The 22,001-nt window shown below is 37.7% G+C and overlaps 1 pseudogene; it reads right to left on the bottom strand.

The window, feature by feature from the left end:
• Positions 1-10,230: 10,230 nt before the first annotated feature.
• The window catches only part of LOC147168030 (uncharacterized), a 45,204-nt pseudogene continuing 33,433 nt past the window's right edge, over positions 10,231-22,001 (bottom strand).

The raw sequence follows: 22,001 nt of genomic DNA, 5'->3' as shown, positions 1-22,001 counted from the left end.
CTAGAAATTACAAAAGCCCAATTGGAGCCCTGGGGGCTTTCTCCCATATGGCATAACCCCGACTTTCAACTTAACAACCAATCGTTTTATTTAGGTGTGTGGGAATTACACATCTCCACCATCTTTTCTCAGATAATATGTTTATATCATATACATCATTGGTCCAAAAATAAAAAAATAAAAAACGGAAATTTTTTACATTATCTGCAAGTTAAAAGTATGATAAAGAAACAAATTCCAACACTTCGGGGTACGCTCTAACCGCCTGTTTTAGCTAAAGATATTACAAAGCTTTCTCCGACAACAACAACAAAAAAACTCTCAAAAAGATATAAGTTACTTTCATATACTGATTAAATGTATTTACTTATCTCAAAATGGGAAACAGACTTGTCTATAGCGCTGGAATCTGACTTTTGGATTCAAGTTTGTGAAAACGTATTTAAAATGACAAAACACACACATTTATAACTTATCCAATATAACATTATTCATAGAACATACATTACTCAATATATGATAAAGAAAATGGGACACTTAGACGCCAACATTTGTCTCCAGTGTTTACAAAACACTACAGACAATTATTTTCATGCTTTATGGTTATGCACTCCGGTTATGTATTTCTGGACTAAAGTCTTAGAAAAACTTTCCGCTATCTTGGACTATAGGATACCTTTATCTCCAAACTTGTGTTTGCTTGGTGACCTAACAACAACTGATTTACCACGTAAATATTTTCAATCTACACTTGTAGCCCTTACTATCGCGAAAAAAAACAATTCTTGTAAACTGGAAAAATAAACAAACTCTGAATATCGACCAATGGTCTAACCTCCTCATAAATCACATTTTAGGTGAATTAATGAGTACGCACTCACACGCACGCACGCACACATGAACACCCACACACGCACATACTCACGAACATACTCACGCACATACAAAAAAATAAAAAGAGAAGAAAAAAGGGGGAACAAAGAGAGAGAGAGAGAGAGAGCGCAATGATGATGACATGTCGAATCGGTAAGATTACCGTATGAACAATACTGAGCTCTCTCACAGTAAAAAAAATGTCCTCAGCGTCTTCTTTTGGACACACGCAAGTCTTGAAATGCTTCTGTGTGTACGAGATTTGTTTGAGGAACGAAGCCGGCTTTGCTTCCGTCTGGACGGGAGTCTGAGAATGACTGTCTGTACCGACCCCGATCGACAGACGTACACCTGTTTTAGTCAGGGCTCAGGCCATGTATTTAAATACAAGACTTCGTGTCATAAAGCACTCGCAGAAAAATGCAGAAGCATTTGCTGAAAGGTGGACATCCATCAAAGACGGGCTGTTGTATTGAAGATTTTGCCCACCTCTGGCATTTTTAAAGTTTTTAAGAAAAATGCACAATACTGTATTTCTTCTTCAAAACGAAACACTGTGCACCAACATGACTCGAACATACAGCACTTTTCCAATCTTACAGTAATCATTAAAGTATTTTTTTCCCTTAAATGAAGCTATAAAACACTTCAGAAGCTACAGATTTTTTTACTTAAAGCTATATATTTTATGCATTGCTGCCACCAGCAGGGGTGGAGGTTAATGTTTGCCTCAGGGAAAGCAGTCAACATAAAATTCTTGCAATTAAACGGAGTGTGTATGTGTGTGTTTTTGCTGGAAGGGCAGCTGGCCTGGAGACGACTTCATCTCCTGACTGTTAGGCATCATGTCATGTTGATGTACAGCTAGATGCATTCTGGCGACCATAACAGTGAGAGCTACTGTAATGTGATGCAATTGAAAAAGACGTTAAGGTCATGGCAAAGCTTAGAATGGAAAAATCCCTCATATACTTAGTGTATTTGAGGTCGTTTCTGGGGCAATGGCCATAGGGATAACTTGATTCCGATTGGCTACAGTGTACCCATGTATTTGCCCCTAATGTAGGATTTGACCAAGCACCTCAAACACTGTTGGTTAATCAATGCCGTATCCCTCCCTGCAGGAACGTCTGCCACTGACGGCAATGATTCAGAAAAATGACTTCGGTTTGAGTGCAGGATAATTAAATTGCGTTGTATAACCCTCTGCTTCTCCAATAGGCATATCTCAAGGGAAACATGATTTAAGACTAGACATACAGTTCATTGGCACTGAGATTGTGACTTTCAAATAGGCTGAGGAGACTTGTTTAACTCATTCCTGTCCCAAAGCTTTGTTTTTAGAAGGTTTGTTCTCTTATTTCTGCGTCTGTTCCTTTGCAAACCATGTTGTGCCTTGTGGCATTCTAAATAAATTACAACACAAACTACAACAGGAGAAAGCTTGGATGGTGTAGAGCAGTGGTCCTCAACCCTGGTCCTCGGGGACCGGTATCCAGCCTGTTTTCCATGTCTCCTACAGCCAACACAGGTGGGAATCGTTATCAGGCTTCTCCAGAGCTTGCTAATTAGCTGATGATATGAATCACCTGTGTTGGCTGCGGGAGACATGGAAAACAGGCTGGATACCGGTCCCCGAGGACCAGGGTTGATGACCACTGGTGTAGAGCATTGGTTCTTAACCTTTTTTCAGTGACGTGTACCCCCTGTGAAATATATTTTTCAGTCAAGTACGCCCTAAACCAGTGCAAAGCATTTCTGATTTGCCACACTTAAAACCGAGTGCTGTGCCATCATTGTCTGATTTATTAATCTTTGGAACTCTATTTGTATTTATGTGGTCGCTTGAATTATTTGGAAATAAAAAGATGCATCTAAAAATTAATTAATTAATTATAAAGATTTGTGCACATACATTTTTATCAACTACTATTTTTGTTATTATTATTATTATTTATTACTATTTATTTGTATCAGGGACATTACATATTAATACAAATTTCAGTTAATATGCCAGAATTAGTGTGGATGGCTGTTTGTCTCTGTGTGCCCTGCGATATGCAGGCAACCAGTTCAGGATGTACCTCGCCTATTGCCCAAAGACAGCTGGGATAGGCCCCAGCGCCCCCCGCGACCCTTGTGAGGACAAGCGGTTAAGAAAATGGATGGAAGCCAAAATTTGCCAAAAGGCAATTTTTCATCTGCAGTTTGGAGATGGATCGTAACATAAACTGTTATTTTTTGGGACTAAAGCTCTGTTCTAAAAAAGAAATAATTAACTGAATTTTAAATAAAGTTTTCAAGTGATTGACAGGTGATTCTAGGTGGCATATGGCAAGTTGGGTTGGACCATTCTACTATGGGGGAAATGCTGGGTTTTAAGGCCACTGAAAATGACTAGCCTACTGAATATTAAATTAATTTTATGAACTTATATTTTTCTGAAATATTTACATATACTTTTAAAATATATTTTTAAATATCTTATACATCCTGGAGTACAATCACATACCCCATTTGAGAACCACTGGTTTAGAGCCAATCAACCCCAAAACAAAGAGGTGCAATTTTTACTTTTAGCTCAATTAAGTTATGGAACAATAAGCCACAATAGAAGACAAAATCTAGTCTGCAGTGATCACTTTTGCTGTGGTATCTCTTTCTATTTGCTGTACATCTTATTAATTTAGGCAAGCTACACTGGAATATTCATAAAGGAAATAAATTTTCAGTGCCTGCAAGATGTAGATTCAATGGATAAACTTTGACACAAAATAAAGATAAGACGGCCTCCTGGAACGGATTGTGGTTGAGCTCCAAGAGCCCACTTTAATTTAAACCAAGCTCAGTTTTCGTTTTTTGACTCGATACTGCCGGTAAATGTACCCCTTCCTCAGCAGTTAAAAGCCAGAGAGAACTTGGAGGGGGGGAAAAAATGCCTTTTTCATTCCAAAGGGAATAATATTCACTCTGATCACGTTCTGCACTTGAGGATCTCATCACAAAGAAGTGCGGTGTTTCCAACTCAGTTGCTTTGTTGAATTGTGGCAAGTTATTATAAAGGGAACTTCTGTGTTGTCGCAGAAGATTTGATGATAATCTTGCTCTTTGTTTGGCTCCCATGCTCTGATGACTAATGCAGCTTTTCAGTTGTGATACAAAAATTAGTTCATCTTTATTATGCTCACTGCATACCTAAACAACAACCAGGATGCAAGAAAACTCAATGCATAGTTAATGCTTGGTTTAAAACCAAGCCACCCTAATTCTGTTGCCACGGGGTGTGGATGTGTTGATTAGACTTTCTGGGTTATGTATTGATGGTAGTATATCAACTGGAAGAGAATGAAAAAGAAAAAGCACTAAGAGAAAAATAAAAACAATCGGCAATAAGAAGGCGATGAAGGATAATGAGTTTATAGAAAGAAACTAAAAGATATGAAGGTATTCAAGCAAGGTAAAAGCGCAAAGGATCCATGACCGAGATCAGTGTAACCTCTCTGTATGCGTCTGTCATGTGTCATCATCTGTGCATGGCTGCAGGTTTGTCCAATTCTGTCTGTTTCTGAAAGTGAGGAAGCAGTCTAAACACACTGAGTGACACGCAGAAGGTTACACGGGTCAGCTGGCGAGCCAGTGAACAGTGCGTGTACATAGATCCAAACGTCAAGTGGGAGAGAGGTTATGGAAAGGTGACGCTTGATGAACGGTGAATGGTGAACGGGAGTGAGTTAGGACAATCCCTGGATCTGAGAAGAAGCAGGATAGAATTAGTTGAGGGTCCGTCACAAGGGATAGTCGATTTGACTCCTAAAATCCGTTGTGTAAACCTATTTTTACGTTTAATGATGAATGCCATCGCTCATCTGGACAGTATTTAATGATAACCTTGTACAAAAGGAATAAATAGAATGCAACATTGTATAAGGTTAAAGGGGAACTAAACCCAAGAGACCCTATTTTTGTATACAGGCACGCGTGTTGCTTGATGTTAAAATTGGTGCCGGGACAAATATAGGGACCTAGTTTGCACCTCTCTCGTTGTTCCAAAGGATCCACGATGGGATGTGCAAGGCCAACTACCAACGTCACATGCGCATTGCAGTCTAGCTGTTTAAATGCACTTTGTGCATGCCAATCTCATATCTCAGTCAATTTCTACTTGCACAATGTCAAGCATGTGTGAACTTTGACAACACTGATTTTAATGGGAATAGGGAGCTGCAGGAGTCGGCTGCGTTCCTTTCCACAATGTGGCAGATGTCCACTTACGCCCAATTATATCAGTGCAAAGTCAAGTATCAAAAGAAAGAAGACTTCACCCATGCACATAGTTAAAATGAGCTTTGCGCTAGAATTGCGCCGGGCATGAAAATAAGAACAATGATGTCAAAACTTTGTTATATATTAACTCATTCACTCCCAGCCGTTTTCACTGAAGCAACCCCCTTCGCTCCCGGCTGCTTTACTGGATTTTGACTGATTTTTTTCAAGGCCCACAGAATATTGTGTTCCATTGCTATAAAAACATGGAACCTACCAAAAGATTATTATATATTATTATATATACAATAGATTAAAGTATTTTCTTTCATAAGGAAAAAAGTATATTTCTGTTTCCGTTTTGCAGCAATTGGCATTAGAATATAGCTAGGTTTCATCATTATTCACAAATCTATTTCAAATTGTGGGGAAAAGAGCTTGTTGCAACAAGGCCCTGGCTGATTTATTATGCTCTGCTGCCACCTGCTGGCCGTTTTTGTAATAACTCCAATTGTTTCAAGCGGTCTCTTCAGTTCAGAGGTTGCCTTCTGTATGCTCTAGCATTAAAAAAAAAACATTAAAATAAATGTGTACATATGTTTTTGGGACCATTGTAATATTTAGAATAGAACGTATTTATACGTTTTTGGGAGCAAATTAGTTAAAAATCTTCGTTATCTGTTGCCGTTTACCTAAATCCATGAGGTGTTAATTTTAATGTTAATGTGTAACAGGTGGACATTTTTTGTAATGAAATTTGTCCATCTCCATGAGGGGGTGGTAACAAATATCACAAAGGCCACAAAGCTTCTCAAATTCATTAAATCAGTCAACAAACTAAAACACATACGTATTTATAGATCAACTGTAGTTTCTCATTGCATTCGGTAAAATAAGTTTGAAGTGCTATCAAAGTTTTGACTATGTGGTATGTTTACAGTTTGAATGATTAATATAGGCAATTCTGAACATTTCCAGAGGATTTCAATTGCACTTTCTTGGGGCTAATAGCAAGGCTTTACTGTGTATAAAGCCATCATGCCGACTCAAGAGGATGATTATAGGAGGAGGCCAAATTAAGCTTCTCAAGGATGTAGTACAAACATGAACATAATTTTTCAGCAAATTAATAGAAAAGGTTCAAAAGTACATGCTATTGAACAGAATTACTACATTAATTTTTTTTTAAGTTAATGAGCCTTGCCAATAAAAGTGATATCCAGTAAACACCAACCACTGGTTAATAAACAGTAATCAGCGGGAAAAAATGTTTTTATAATACATTTGCTTCAAAAATTCATGCCTTCCTGGGAATATATCGTCTGATTGCACATTACTTACAGTATTCACACAGTTTAACATTAAATATCAACTTTTCCCTGTTCATTTTCAATGGGATTGACATTGAACTTTTTCTAAGTCCCACTTTCCACGCCCACTTCCATACATACAATTTATCATTATCAGCTGTTTGATATTGTTTGGTGAAGCAGTTGGTAAAGTGCATTGTCCAGTATTCAAGTATCCAGGAGGTCGCAGGTTCAAAACCCACCTCCGACATTGCAAAAAAAAAAATATATATATATATATATGTATATATAAATATATAAATATATATATATATATATATATATATATATATATATATATATATATATATATATATATATATATATATAAAAGAAAAATATATATATATAAAAGTATATATATATATATATATATATATATATATATATATATATATATATATATATATATATACCCCCCCCACACACACACACATGTATACCAACTGACTATCATATCAGAAAATGGATTATAGTTTCACTGAAATTATTAAATGCTTGTTAGCTTTCAGTATCAGATTACACATTTTTTAAATAAATACGCCATTAGCCATAATTTTGAACAAGTCAAGTTAGCTCAGTGGTTAGAGCAATTGCCTTCCACAACAGAGTCAAACCCCCCATTGGACCATATTTTAGTACATTTGATGGTTCGATACCAACTACTATCATATCAGGAAATTGATTATAATTTCACTGAAACATGCATTACAATTTTAGCATTCCCACGCTATTTCTGCAGAAATGTAGTTTAATGAAACATGTTAGTAACAGCCATGTGCAGGTTTTAACACTGGCTGAAAGAAAAAAAATACTGCAACTACAAGAGTCACCTTTACTTGGTTGAGTGCTTTATTTAGTAGCCTGTGTGAATAATGAATGACGTCCAAAGGGATAAATTGAGTCAGGCAGACTTCTTTTACAATAATGAATGTGGTGATATTGGAAGTAATAAACACTACAGCATGCACAACAGCTTTTTATTAGGATCTTCAGTCATTGTTGTAAATAGGGGAAGTTCCGAAAGGCAGTCTGTATCCTGAGGACATGGAGCAGCAGGCCTGTTTTGAGCTCCTGTGGGTGTACACAGCATGTACTGTTTACTGAGACACAGAATCACACCTGGTGTTTAACGTGGTGCCGGCAACTCGGCAAGAAGTGTTCTACATCTATCTCGGCATCTGGCTGTCTCATCTGCCCAAGGGCAAGACAAATTACACAACAACTAATTCCAAGAGCACGTGGAAGGGCATAACCGCATCACATAAGTGTATGACTAAAGCAAAATGCTAGTGCCTGGACCTCTGACTGCACAAATGTCATTCCAGGGGTCAAAGGAATGAATGTCCATTCTTACGTGTAGCACTGATGGATGAAAGTAGAGCACACCGGACGTATTTACCTTGAAGCTGTGCGCTGCATGACATGCTGTCGCAACATAACAAAACAGTTGGAATATATGTTGTCATTCTGACTTCACCTTTCAAATATGGCATCAACCTTTTATCTGTTGCACGTTTGAATCTTACTATTCATCTGCTTGTCAATAGTATATGTTCTATACTCTTATTTTCTTCCAAATTAACTCATTCCCTCCCAGCTATTTTCACTGAAGCAACCCCCTTCGCTCCCGGCTGTTTTACTGGATTTTGATTGATTTTGTAAGGCTCACAGAATATGGTGTTCTATTGCTATAAAAACATAGAACCTTCACAGAATATATATACATACATATACATATATATATGCGCATATATATATATATATATATATATATATATATACATATATATATATACATTTACATATATATACATATACACACACATATATATATGTGTATATATATGTATACACATATACACACACATATATATATATATGTGTATATATATGTATACATATATACACACACATATATATATATATGTGTATATATATGTATACACATATACATATACATATTTATACATATATATATACATATATATACACATATATATACATATTTACATATATATATACATATATATATATATACATATATATATACATAGATATATATACACATATATATATACATATATACATATATATATACATATACATACATATATATACGTATATATACATACATATATATACACACATATATATATACACATATATACATACATATATATATAGACACATATATATATATATATACATATATATATTTATTTTATGGGTCTTGTTCTGTTTATTCAAGGCCAGACTGAGCAGCCACAGCAGCGACCGGCTGAAAAGAAAACTTCCTGTTAACCATCTATTGCAGGAGGATATTCGGATAGGGAAGAGGATGCTGGAGCTTATGGAAGAATCCTCCAGACATAACACAGAGATACTCTAACATGTTTCAGATGACAACTGTCATGCATGAAGGCTTTACACTCATGAGGCAATTGGTGGTTGCTCCTGTTGCATCCCCTCACAGTAGCAGCTATGGAAAGTCCAGGGTCTCCCTTCTGCAGCAATGCACCCACACCTTTATGCAAACAAGTGCAACACACCACATTGGACATACACAAATGTCACAAAACACCCGCCAGCAACAAGCACCCTCTAATTCATATATACAACAAACACAAACAACAGCACTCAACACCCCCTAGCAACCACCATCCTCACGTTCATATTTACAACAAACACAAACAGCACGCAACGCCCCCCAGCCACCACCATCCTCACATTCATATTTACAACATATACAAACAGCATGCAACACCTCCCAGCAACAACAATCCTCACGTTCATATTTAGAACAATTACTTTAAGATGAAGAACAATGAACTTTTGTCTGCCATTAAGAACCTATTATTTGGAAACATTTTTACTAACATACTTTTGCACCTGGTATTTAAACAAGTTGTAGCAGTTGCTGACATTTTTTCTAATTAGCATACTATTTAGTAAATTTATCTGCACATCTCAGGACTGTACTCATGCACTAGTTTGGCATTATTACTGCCACATCAGATTGATGCCATTATTTTCCTTTGGTCCCCTCAAATACTTTTTTTTGTCTCACCTTTTGTCTTTGGTTACTCCTATTTATTTTTGAAAAAGGTTGAGGGCTAATAGTAAATAGAATGCACTTGTAAAGTGCTTTATCTTTGAATATTTGCTGCTGTGATTAATTTCTCTTACTGGATGTATAATTCAAATGTTTTATTTACGCACTTTACCAAATGTCTTTTAGGAAGAGTTAAATGCAAAATATTGCCAGTGTCAATAGATTATTATTATTTTTTTACATTCAAAACAAACTAAAAATGCACTCAGTAGTCATTTTGTGACAAAACTATCATTTTATTCATCATGTTAATACACTGGATGTTTTCATTTAAACATAGGTCAGTTATTTATTTTGCTTTCGCACAGTTTACCAAATGTATGGTATGGAAAAATAAATGCAAAATGATGCTAATGCCAATGCATTGTTTTTTTCTTCTCCAAAACATAAAATGGACTCAGCAGCTGTTCTGTGACAAAAAAAAAGAAGGTATTTACATGTCATTACAATGGTGACTTATCTAAACATAGGTCACAGACAGGTTAAAAAATGTTTGTTAGCAAAAAATTTAATGCAGTTATGGTGATGCCATTGAATTGTTTTTCTTCTAAACAAAATTGCACCCAGTGAGCTATGCCGTGACAAGAAATAAATTAATATTGACTTCACATGATCCAAAACAAACAGTCCTTAAGGATCAAGGTATTTCATCACCACTCTCGTCACCCTTTTTCCCTCAGCCTCATTGCAGTCAGTCAGATAGTTGTTACACTGTATGGAAGGCTGTGAGTCCGCTATTGCTCCCAACACAGAGGGTTCATCCACCGCCTCCTTCCGGGTCTCACAATAGTTGTGGAGGACAAAGCAGGAGTAAATAACAAATGCTAAGTCATTCAGGTTTATGTCCATAGGCCTTTTGAGATTTTAACCGGCCAAAAACACACTCTATTACCATATGTGCTCGACATAAACACAACCCAAAGTACTGCTCCTGAGGTGTTGAGCCACCATTTGAATACTCCATCAACAGGTAAGGAAGCAGAGGGGGTAGGAAGGGTCTCCAAGAAGAAAAATAGGAATTGGTTCTTCACCATCCACAATCTGTTTTTCGGAAGCAGGAATCTTGACAGTCTTTAAATAATTGTTCAACTTGGAATTTGCAAAGACCCGTGCATCATACACACTTCTAGGCCACTTGAATCTATACATATAATCACAGGTGGCTTGTACGTTGATGGAATATTTGTCTTTCCTGTTAATGTAATCCATAGAGTTGGTAGGGGGCCACAGCTCCAAAACACTGTTGCATGCCATGTGCACGGTGAAAGCCCGCAACCAATTCCTCAGCGCTGGGCTCCGTAAAAGGCAGCTTGATGTAGGTAGAACCCAGGTTGATGGTGATCGCGCGGCATCTCTCTCTTACGATGAACGGCACAGCCTGCCGAGACACACAGAAGACATTAGCAGTCTTCTGGAGCCTTCCCTCGTCGCTTAACTAGTACAACGTCAACGCCAGATGGAAAAAATAAAAAATAAATCCTGATGAAAGAACATAGGCCTACTCTAATCTTTATTTTGGTAGGTTCCATGTTTTTATAGTAATAGAACACAATATTCTATGGGCCTTGCAAAATCAGTCAAAAATCCAGTATAACAGCCGGGTGTGAAGGGGGTTGCTTCAGTGAAAATGGCTGGGAGTGAATGAGTTAAAATTAACTGTGAAAATTGTTTTATTAGCCACAGCTAATTGATTATTTAACATGAGAGCAAGTACTTTTTGACACAGAGCCAGGGAGCTTTGAATTGTTTGTGTTTCCTTAATAAATAAATTCACTAAGAATCTGCATTCTGTGTTGTCATAAGTTATCTATGATAATTGCATTTTTTTAACGAACAAACAATAAAAAGGGGAACAGTACAAAGAAAGTACAAATAGGGCAAATACTTTTTCATGGCACTGTATGTGAAATTGGTGAGTTTTGCAAGCAATAAGGCCATAGTCAACAGCTAAGGGCTAAGCATGATGAAATGGCTAATGAGGAAGCAAGTGAAAAGGGAATGAAGATAAATGCTTAAAAAACAAAAGGTACTGCACATAAGCAGGAAGTGAAAAAATGCGTTGAACATCACATTCGGAAATGAGAGAATAAACTGAGCACCAAAGTATTTCATTGACCAGTCTATGAGCAGATGAAACAATCCCGAAAAAAAAAGAAGTTACAGCTAGTTAGAAGAGCAATGGCCAAATCGGAATTAGAAAGAAAAACAGTGAGACAAACATGAACAGGACTATCCAAATAACTAAGAATCAGGCACATGAAGTCACACATACACAGTCTGGGCTGTGGCCTTGCATGGAGTAGATACCGTACATACATACTATGGAAGAAAGAAGGTCTGATCTATGAACTTGAGATGTGGCTTTGGATGAGGATGTTAAAAGTGACTGGAGAAATGGGAGAACAAATGAAAATGTGCTGGAGGAAGTTGGAGTGAAAAGAAAACTGCTGAAAACATTGAAAGGTCAGAAGGAAAATAGGTAGGACACATTAAGGAAGAGAGTAATTGTCGTGCAGTCGATGCCAAATTAGAAAATAAATGGCGAAGAGCTACCACATTACTGCAAACTCTCGCGGGAGAAAGACTATACGGAGAAATGACAATTATGGCAGATGATAGAGAGGGATGGAGGATGTCAGGACTACAGGAGATCCTGCCAATTAAGGCAGAACTATAATGTACAGTGAAACAAAAACAAAAAACAACCATATGGTACATACACAGCCCTGGGGAGTATAAGAATGCATGTACCAGCGTTACATATTCAGGACAGAGTATTCAGTTAACTTACAGAGAGAAACTCGTAACTGTGTCTGTCTATCTGATTACATTTTTAAAGTAACCCTCCCAACCCTGTACAGACATATCCATCTAGCTAGCTAGTTACCTAGCTACAGATAGATAGATAGATAGATAGATAGATAGATAGATAGATAGATAGATAGATAGATAGATAGATAGATAGATAGATAGATAGATAGATAGATAGATAGATAGATAGATAGAGCACATAGATTTTATGACGAATTGCAAAGACCATTGCAACTAAGAATATATAATATACAGTGTTAGAGTAGTCAATATTTGTATTCTACTCTTTGCGTGTTCAATTAACTGAATGGTGAGATTCTGGTGAAGAAGTCCCTTTGCAAAGGTATCATTAAAAGGTATCAAAAGCTTTTGATGACAACAATTGAACTCACTCAAACAGTGGTCTGTTCAGATTGTGTGTCCTCTACTCCGGCACATCATTATTTATTGAAAAGTGGGTGAATACGAAAAGTCTCCTCCCATCAGCCCACAATACATTTGTTTACAACTCAGTGAATACAAGAAAATCCCTCTCCTCCCTCATCAAGTTCCCAGGAATACAAATCAGATTAGAGAAAAACAATACATCAGCCTGTGCCTCCCCTCTTCCGACCGGCTGAGACCGGTACTAGACTAAACTCCCTTCAAGATAGCAAATGGAAGAAACCCGTTGCCCTTCTTCTGAGAGTGAGACAGGTAAGAATACAATTCTATTCATTGAGCCATACTGCTATAACTAAATCCAAAACGGCTAAAATATAAATTGAAACTGAAAAACAATGTTAATAACTTAACAACAGTATATGCCTGTGAGTGTTCTGTCTTTGTGTTGTTGTTCAAATGTTTATATCAACTGCAATAGCAATGCTAGTTTCGCCTGTCTATGGTGTTTTGCGTTATGGATTGGCATTAAGCTTATACGACTTCTGTAATAAAATGTAATGTGGTTTGGTTTATACACATCCTGTAATCCTCTAGTCTAGCTTTAAAGTAAACTATCATTGTGGGTTGCATTAAACAGCTTGAATCAAGCACATCTTCATATCTTTTTTGAAGAACTGTTCACTATCTGAAAAACTGCACACAGTGTGCTCGAGAAAAACAGATTAGGTATCACAAGCACATTGAGTTGTCTTGTGTATGAAATGTTTGAAATGAAATGTAAACAAAGCTGCCTTGCCACAAAAAGAAGCACACTCCTAAGTCTAATTTTTGGTTGTGACACTAAGCAAAAATTTGAATGAGCATCGACGGAAAATCTTGGAAGGTGGGATACTCATTTTTCAAGGTACCACTGTATGTGGATTTCACATGTAAGCAAGTGGCTTTTTTGTTTTAGTGCTATTTCGACCCCTGAAAAGTACGCATTTTGATACACTAAAGCGTATTTGAACTGGAACCGACAGTAAATTCTCAATTTATTAGTATGTTTACAAAGTAACAACATGAGCTGAAAGCAATTTCAAGACTTGGGGAAAAGTTTCATCGCTGAGATCAGCAAAGAAAATAACTGAAGAGGCTGATCTGAGAAAAGGTGAGAGACTGCAAGCAGATTTGTTTTTTCTGTCATTCAGAAAAAAATAATAAATGGCACCCTGACTGTTTATTTCCTGGGAAACATGCTCTATATATGGGTTTGACCTATAAAAAAGCAAAATATTTTGAGTTTCCCATCAACTATCAACTATCAATTTATTTATTTATTTTTTGTTTGCATTTGTCATGGTTGTAAATAGCACGTTTTGTATCAATTAATCAATCAATTTTCACACTTTAGCATGATGGCGCCAAAGTAATCCCCCATGTATCAAATGTTGTATTGATGGTCTTGTTTCTCCCCCAGCACCCCCTAACACTTTCGTGGCTGACTCATACCCAGAGTTCTTCTCTGCTATCTGCTGAACAACAACAAAACAATTCACATAAGTCTATCTCCAGTATTGTGTTCTTCACTCTTCGCATCCTCCTCGCTACTCTCTTCTGGTCATTCTCCCTTAATATTGTCACTAATCATGGACTGTGGTTAAGGTGGATTGTTGAATTCAATCAGAGGAATAATTAGTGCTCTTCTAGGGTGTGAATCTAGACTCCAAGGCCACTGCTATGCGACAGCCTGTCTGAGTTTGTTTAACAAGGCATGACATGCACAGGTTTGTGGGAGAAAATTGCATCTAAGGACACACACAAGCACACACACGCCAATGATGCATCTATGATTTAAATCCAGAATATTATGTAACAACAACAAAAAAGATGTCATTGTAAATGACGCAGTGGCAAATACTCTTACGTAATCTTACTGTTAGCAAGCTTTACTACCAAAACCATTTCAAATGGATCTTACAATTGGCTTCCGGAGCAGGAATAGCAGATAGTTCTGAATCTTAAACTAGAGTCCTTTGGCAATCCTAAGAGGGTAAAGGTTCTTATTGATAAACCCCATACAAGATCCCCCAGGAGACATGGTCCAATTCCTTCTCCATATCTACACAGAATATGTAGACTGGTGGGGCGAATTCCCATGAACCCTCGAGGATTCTGCAGAGGATATAGAGCTGGTCCACTGTTCCACGGCCAGTACAAAAACCACACCGCTCCTGTTGAATCAGATTTGATTTTCTGACAGACCCTCCTTTCCAGCAACCTTGAATAGACCTTATTAGGAAGGATGAGGAGTGTATCCCCCTGTAGTTTGAACACACTCTCGAATTCCCCTTCTTAACCGTATAACGCCATATTAAATACAAGACATTTTGAGCCCTCCATTTCATGAGTATAATATTTTTCCCCCCATAAAGACCCAGATGTACAAGATCTGACACATACATTGCAGGGAGAAGCCATTAAAGGGCAGTATCACCCAGCTGATGGCTTTTCCAGCGACCTTGCAAGATTGTCCCAATTGACCTTACCGTAAACCACATCCGCATGACCTAGTAAACCAATCAAGACGCAAGACATCATGTCTGCGTCGAGTTTTGCTGCGGACAAACAAAGCAATCCAGCTCCCGGTGGTGCATTGCGTGGTTATCTAAAATAAAGAAAAAAATCTATAAAAATGGTTAAACGCTGTTGTCACGGCTTGTGCAAGAGTGATAACCGTTATCCCGATCGACTAACCGGCGTCCTGCTGTAGTCACGGCTTGTGTAAGACATATATATATAGATTTATCCTGGTCGACTGGAAGGAAGTGTCCGCCGGACACTGTCAGGTTTATTCCCTTCCCTAAACCCTCAAATAACTACAAAAAATGTCTACGCTGGATCAAACTTTGTGAAAGACCACACGTCTACGGCTGCACTAAGGTAATGTTCTCCATTGTTATTTTTAGCCAAAGGCTAACTATAGCTCCAAGTAGCTAACCTTTCACGGGTTGTTTACTTACTATGTACTATTAATGCCAACAAAACATTGAAACTATGAGGTAATATAAATTCAGTCTTACCCTGCTTGACAGGAACAATGTCCAAAAACTTCTGTTTTGCTGAGTGAGTGAGACGACTGACTGACTTTTGTATCAGCAGACAGCGATGTTTATTTCCTTTGTTTTTGGGCAAAAATCACAAGGAAGATCTGACACAAGTATGTAGTATAATAACGTAGTATAATAACTACGCTTATAAACTAAACTGCTTGATAATCAGTTGATTGTTGGTAAACCGCTATTTTGAGTTATTTAAAAGCACATGTATGATAAAAACACAGTAATGAATTAGAGAGCTGGAGCGAGGTGACTGTGGCAAGATGGCCGCCCTGTGCAGACTTTCGATTCCATTGACCGTTAGCGCGGACGAGACATCTAGTCTTTATAGATATCTATGCATGGATAGATACTGTACTTGGCTTTTATTTTGAAGTTGGCCCTCGGAAGCAATCGTGGTGGCTAACTTGACTTTGAATTGTAAGTCAGTTTTTTCGCTAACTTGGAACATTTAGAGATTGTCATCCTCAGCAAGTATCAGCATCTACAGTGCAAAAATGTCTGTATCAAAAACCTTCTGCTAGCACTCTTTCATCTCACTGGAGGCTTGGCATTCTCCCTATGGTTATCAGATAAGTTCTTGACAAGCTTGGGGGTCAAACTGAAAATGTTTCAATTACTGGGAGACAGATGGAGAGGGGCTTACTGATGAAGAATAGGTCCCCTTTTCGTTTCCCAAAGCTACTGTTTATACAAAATAAATTTGCTCCATTGAAACATGCCTTTGGCTCATCAACAAAGTAAGATACAAAGGCAGCCTGATTCAAACAAATGTCCTTTTGAGGAAATACATTTTTAACATTCCCATAATCCATCCATACTGCTTAATCTCAATTGTAAAGTACATATGACACCCATGAAACATTTCTTGTCTTTAATTAAGCTGTCATGTTTTTGTAATGTGGAAGCCAGAGTACCCACAGAAAATCTACACAAGGTGGGTAGAACATACAGTATATCTCTCTTTACAGTTAACTTTAGTAACTGTTAGTAGTAGTTAGTAATTGCAATGTCATGTTGATGAAAGCAAAAATACAATACAATAACATAAAAATTATACTTTAAAAACAGTGAAAGGAAGGCAGGCAGACAGAAATGTCACGATTTAAGATGGTGAAAGAAAAATGAGCGGTTGTGCTAAGGTAGGTGGAAAGATTTTGTGACACGTACTTGGAGGCAAGCTGTGCACTAACCTCATGAACATGACACTAACTAGGACGTCCATGTCTCATGCTGAGATCATACTATGCATTACATGAGGATTTGGACAGGATGGCACTTGCAGGATCTGGAAAGAAAGGTACACCTTTTAAACATTCATGAAGTAGCTGATTAAACTGAAGTGTTCAGTGATACAGGAACATGCAGATTTGTGTCTCATGTTTAATGCACGTTGCTGTATCTGATGCCACTTTTCTTCCGATTGGGGCAAAACTACCAGACATGCTATCAACAGGCGAATGATGACTATTTCCTATTTCTTTCTCTCAAATGGCAGCAGAGTGAAGACCGAAATGTACTTCAAACTGTATGTGCAGTTTTTGGGTCCAGTATAATTCCCATTATAAATCTGGTGTGGTCTATATATGTGCACGGGCAGGCTAGATTGAGTTTTGGAATTTTCACAGACACATGTAGATAGGCGCAGTTAAAAATCTGCCTTTTGCGCCACTGTTGTGAACACAGCCAACTTGATTCACTACCAATCAAAACGAATATTCGTAGGGCGATGCAATTAATCGAAATTCAATTACAATTTCAATAATTACGCTCCACAATTACAAAATTGGCATAATTGTAAACAAAAATAAAATATTATTAATTCTAATTTTGAGTTGTTTAAATGTATATATTTGCACACACACTCACACACACACACAAAAAAATAAAAATAATTAATGAATCTTGTTTAGTCCAAAATAAACTAGCATAATTATAGTGTTTCAAAGAAATTCATTTGTCTTAAAAAATATTTAAGGTTAATCAGTTTCTTGTTTTGCACCAAAAAACAAATGATCGTCCTAATCGTGATTTCAATTATTACCAAATTAATAATGATCAATATTTTATTCAGAATGAAGCAGCACTAACTACTCGTGTGAGAGCTGCAGTCCTTGACAGCAACACGCCATAACACAGAAAATGAACTGTCGAGTACTGAAAGAAAGCAGGGAACTAAGGCCCCGTCCAGACGGAAGCAAAGCCAGCTTCGTTCCTCAAACAAATCTCATATACAAGGAAGCATTTCAAGACTTGCATGTGTCCAAAGGAAGACGCTGAGGACGTTTAACGGCTGTAATGTATATGCCAAGTCTGGAGTGGCGCTGTAGCGCAGCCACAGGGAGTTAACGGAAAGCGTAGAATTAGCAAAGAAGACAAACACTTTTTTTTCTAACTTTATTGCAATCTACAGAACAAACATGGCTTTGCATGTATCGAAACAACATGAAAAAGACAAACACAGGAGAAGTGACAATGGCGGGTGATTCAAGTACAACACTAAACGTGGGAATAAAGAAGCTAAATATTTTGCTGCAAAAGCATAAGCAAGCTAAGGAGGCTGCGCAAAACTACGACACGGCTGAGGGAGCTAATTGGATGATACAAAGGACCAGGTTGCAAAAAAATCGGATATCATTTGCTTCGTGACTGTTCAGATTACAAAAGAGCCAGGATGGACTAAAAAACGGATTTTGGCTGGCAGTCTGAATGCAGCCTAAAATCTAACCAAATCATCAAAACACATGGGATTGTATGGTTTTATTAAAAAACAGCAGTCATGTTCATGAAGTGTGATTTTAGTGTGGGGTGGGGATCATGTAACAGCATGTCTGAGACACAAACCATGCATTTTAAGAAGGGGGAAAATTTGATCTTTCCCTCCAGTGTAATCTGTGTTTAGTTTCTGGCTTTTGTTATCAGATCAGGCCAAGCCTATTTTAGGATCTCAAGCCCCCATGTTGCTTCCCACATGCTGCTAAAGCACATATGGCTCTACAGAAACACTGTTGTGGGTGGGATTATTCATTAATCACTGCTCTTTTCACACTGTAGTTCTATATAGTAAATCAGTCATGGAATTGATACCTGTTTTGGTTTGAAATATATTTATTCTCCAGGATTACATTATAGCCAGGGGTGCACATAAGAACTTTGGTGTGGTTCTCAAAAGAGCACCACTTGAGATATGATTTCAAGGTTTTCTTACTTACTTATAAAATATTACACGGCTTAATATAATCCTGTCTAATTGATTTAGTAGTGCCATATGCTCTGTCCAGAAACTTATGTTCAGAACACGCACGCTGGCCTTTTAGCGATCCCGAGAGCCAAAATGACATCTGTAGATTCCGATTCCAGTGCTTACAAGAGGGAAGGAGGCAAGCATTGTAATTATGTTTACTGACTTTTGTCACATTCTATTGCCACCTAGTGTCTGAAAACATTGACCAATTGTCATCATAGATGCATATTATGTACATTCCTACTCTTGTCTTGTAATGTGATCGGCACATTATTTGAGATTTTATTGACATAATGTGATCTCCTTTAAGAAAAAATCATCACCTCCACAAAATCAAAGATATTGTGCTAATTGTTTTTTTTTTACCTATACAGGTTGGAGTGGACAAGGGTTGGGGTTTCCATCCAATTGTTACAAATGTTTTATGCAAATTTACTGAAAACGCGCAAAACGGATTTAGGCCTGTTTCCATATGTTCTTCTTTGCGGATATTGAAAGGGGATTCCGCCGTTGTCGGTGGCGGTTTACACAATAAGAGATGTGATCCAAAAGTAATTTAAAAGAAGAAGACGATCAGGAAGCGACTTTTGTAATTCTTGATAAACCGTAGCGTTACCTTGCTTTTTTTTCATCTAAAATTGCATTAATATTCGCTTTTTTAATTAATTCTAAACATATTTCTGCTTCGTCGTGCCCCCAGCATAAAACATAAAAACTTTATTTTGTGAATTTTTGGCCCTTTTACGAATTTCTAGCATTTCCATTCAGTTTTATTTTCACATTTCTTGAAAATGTGAACAAAAATAGGTGGATGGAAACTCCACTAATGTGTGTATGAATTTAGCCACAAAAGTTTTGTGAGAAAAATTGCATTAATGTTCACTTCTTAATTCCAAAAAGATTTCTGTTTCGTCATGCCCGCAAACATTAATTACTTTATCGTCCGACACTGCTTTGGGACTACAAATGTACGTGTGACGTAATATCCGGTCAAAACGTGCGACGTGTATCAGGTCTGAACAGCGTTTATTCGCAAAACCTGTTTCAATAGCCAAAATTAGCATTTTCCTTTTTTTGATACGCTTCAAAATCCACCTCCTCCTAGTGTACTTTATTTTGTGAATTTTTGGCCCGTTAGCGCATTTCTAGAATTTCCATTCAGGTTTTTTCACCTCTCTTGAAAATTTTAACAAAAATAGGTGGATGGAAACCCCACTAATGTGTGTATGAATTTAGCCACAGAAGTTTTGTTAGAGTCCAGGCATGCAACTAGCTAGCTCCCCTTGGCTAAAAACACACAGCTATCAAGGCAGCAGTTAATGTTTGGCCGCTAAACAAACAAGGTTTTGTACTTTGCAGGATGAAAACAGCTCAGACATTAAGCTCATCTGCCAACATTTGTAGGTTTTCTGTTTTTGTACTTTTTCTGCACAGTTTATAGTGAAATTGGCAGTCTGATAATCAGAGGTGGGAGTAAGTCATTGTTTTGTAAGTCACGAGTAAGTCTCAAGCGATTCACAAGTCCTACACTTTGAGTTTCAAGTCCTTTTGAGTTATTTTAACAACATCGTAGATTATATTATTTCGGGTGACCATTAAAGTAGGAATGAGGGACTCAGGGAGTGTACCCAGAGTGGTGCAACAGATTGCAGATTGATAATTATTTTATACATGGTCTATGTATAAAATAAGGTGAAGGTATCCTGCTGTATGTTATATTGCACTTGTAATGCACATGAAGTTGTGTTCCAAAATCCAAATGGTCACATTGGACATTTTGAATGTTTTTTGTTTTTGTTTAAAGCTAGTGGTTTATAAAATAATTCTAAATGAAGGCAAAGTTCCATTTATGATTTTTTTAATAATAAAATATCAAAGTGTAATTTAAGGCACATTCACTTCGTTCAAACAAAGAGAGTGGATTACAAAGTAGCATAGGTACACAGTATCGAAAACAATAAGAAAAGCAAGCGATCCAAGCAACAGCTGTCAAACTACTGATGCTAGCCAGGCACTCTATGCTATTTTTTCTCTCTCAGTATTGTTCATTCGGTAATCTTACCGATTCGACATCATCATCATCATTGTTCTCTCTCTTTTGTTTCCTCTTTTTCTTTTTTTTTGTATGTGCGTGAGTATGTGCATGTGCGGGTGTGTGTGTGCTCATAAATTTACCTAAAACCTATTAAAAATCCCATACCGTTCACCTAAACCGAATACTTCAGAATCCAGCTAGAGTCGTGAGGTTGTCAGGAGACCCGAGGAAGGATCAAAGAAAAGAAGGCAAAGTGAAATCCAGCATTGACTAGACACCACCTACTACCCACCGGGTCACCAACCAGAATCTTTAACCAACCCCAGAAACATCTAAATTCCAACACATTAGGGAGACCTCAAGAGACCAAAGGAAAGACTGAGGAAAGGAAGGAAGGATAGATGAAGCAGAGTGAGGTCCACAGACATCAGCCTCTAACGATTGAACGACCAGAGGAAGAAGCAGATTGTGTTTGAATTTCGGTAGATGCTGGTGTGGTGGATCTGGCATGCATGAAAACCTCCACCAAAGAGGGGAGCCGTCGACCCCGGCCAGGACAGAGCAAGCACAACCCCCCCAGGCCACGGCAGCGCCAAGGCACAACCCCCGGGCCCCACAGGGGCCACCGGCCGGAGAGCAAACCCAGGAGTGACCCCCCACCCCACCGTAACACGGCCCGCGCCCCAAGCCCAACGCAGCAGAACGGGGCCCACAGCCCCCATTCTAAACAATATCTCAATGAATACGAAAACAATTTCCAAAATTTTGGCAAGACCAAGTTTAATATACATCTGGTTAACTTATAACATGAACGTAAGGTTAATAATAT

This window comes from Leptonotus elevatus, chromosome 9 (assembly GCF_054856555.1).
Source record: "Leptonotus elevatus isolate MCC_2025b chromosome 9, RoL_Lele_1.0, whole genome shotgun sequence".
Classification (NCBI taxonomy): domain Eukaryota; kingdom Metazoa; phylum Chordata; class Actinopteri; order Syngnathiformes; family Syngnathidae; genus Leptonotus; species Leptonotus elevatus.
Note: the sequence above shows the minus strand (reverse complement) of the source record. Positions and strands in the feature narration are given on the sequence as shown.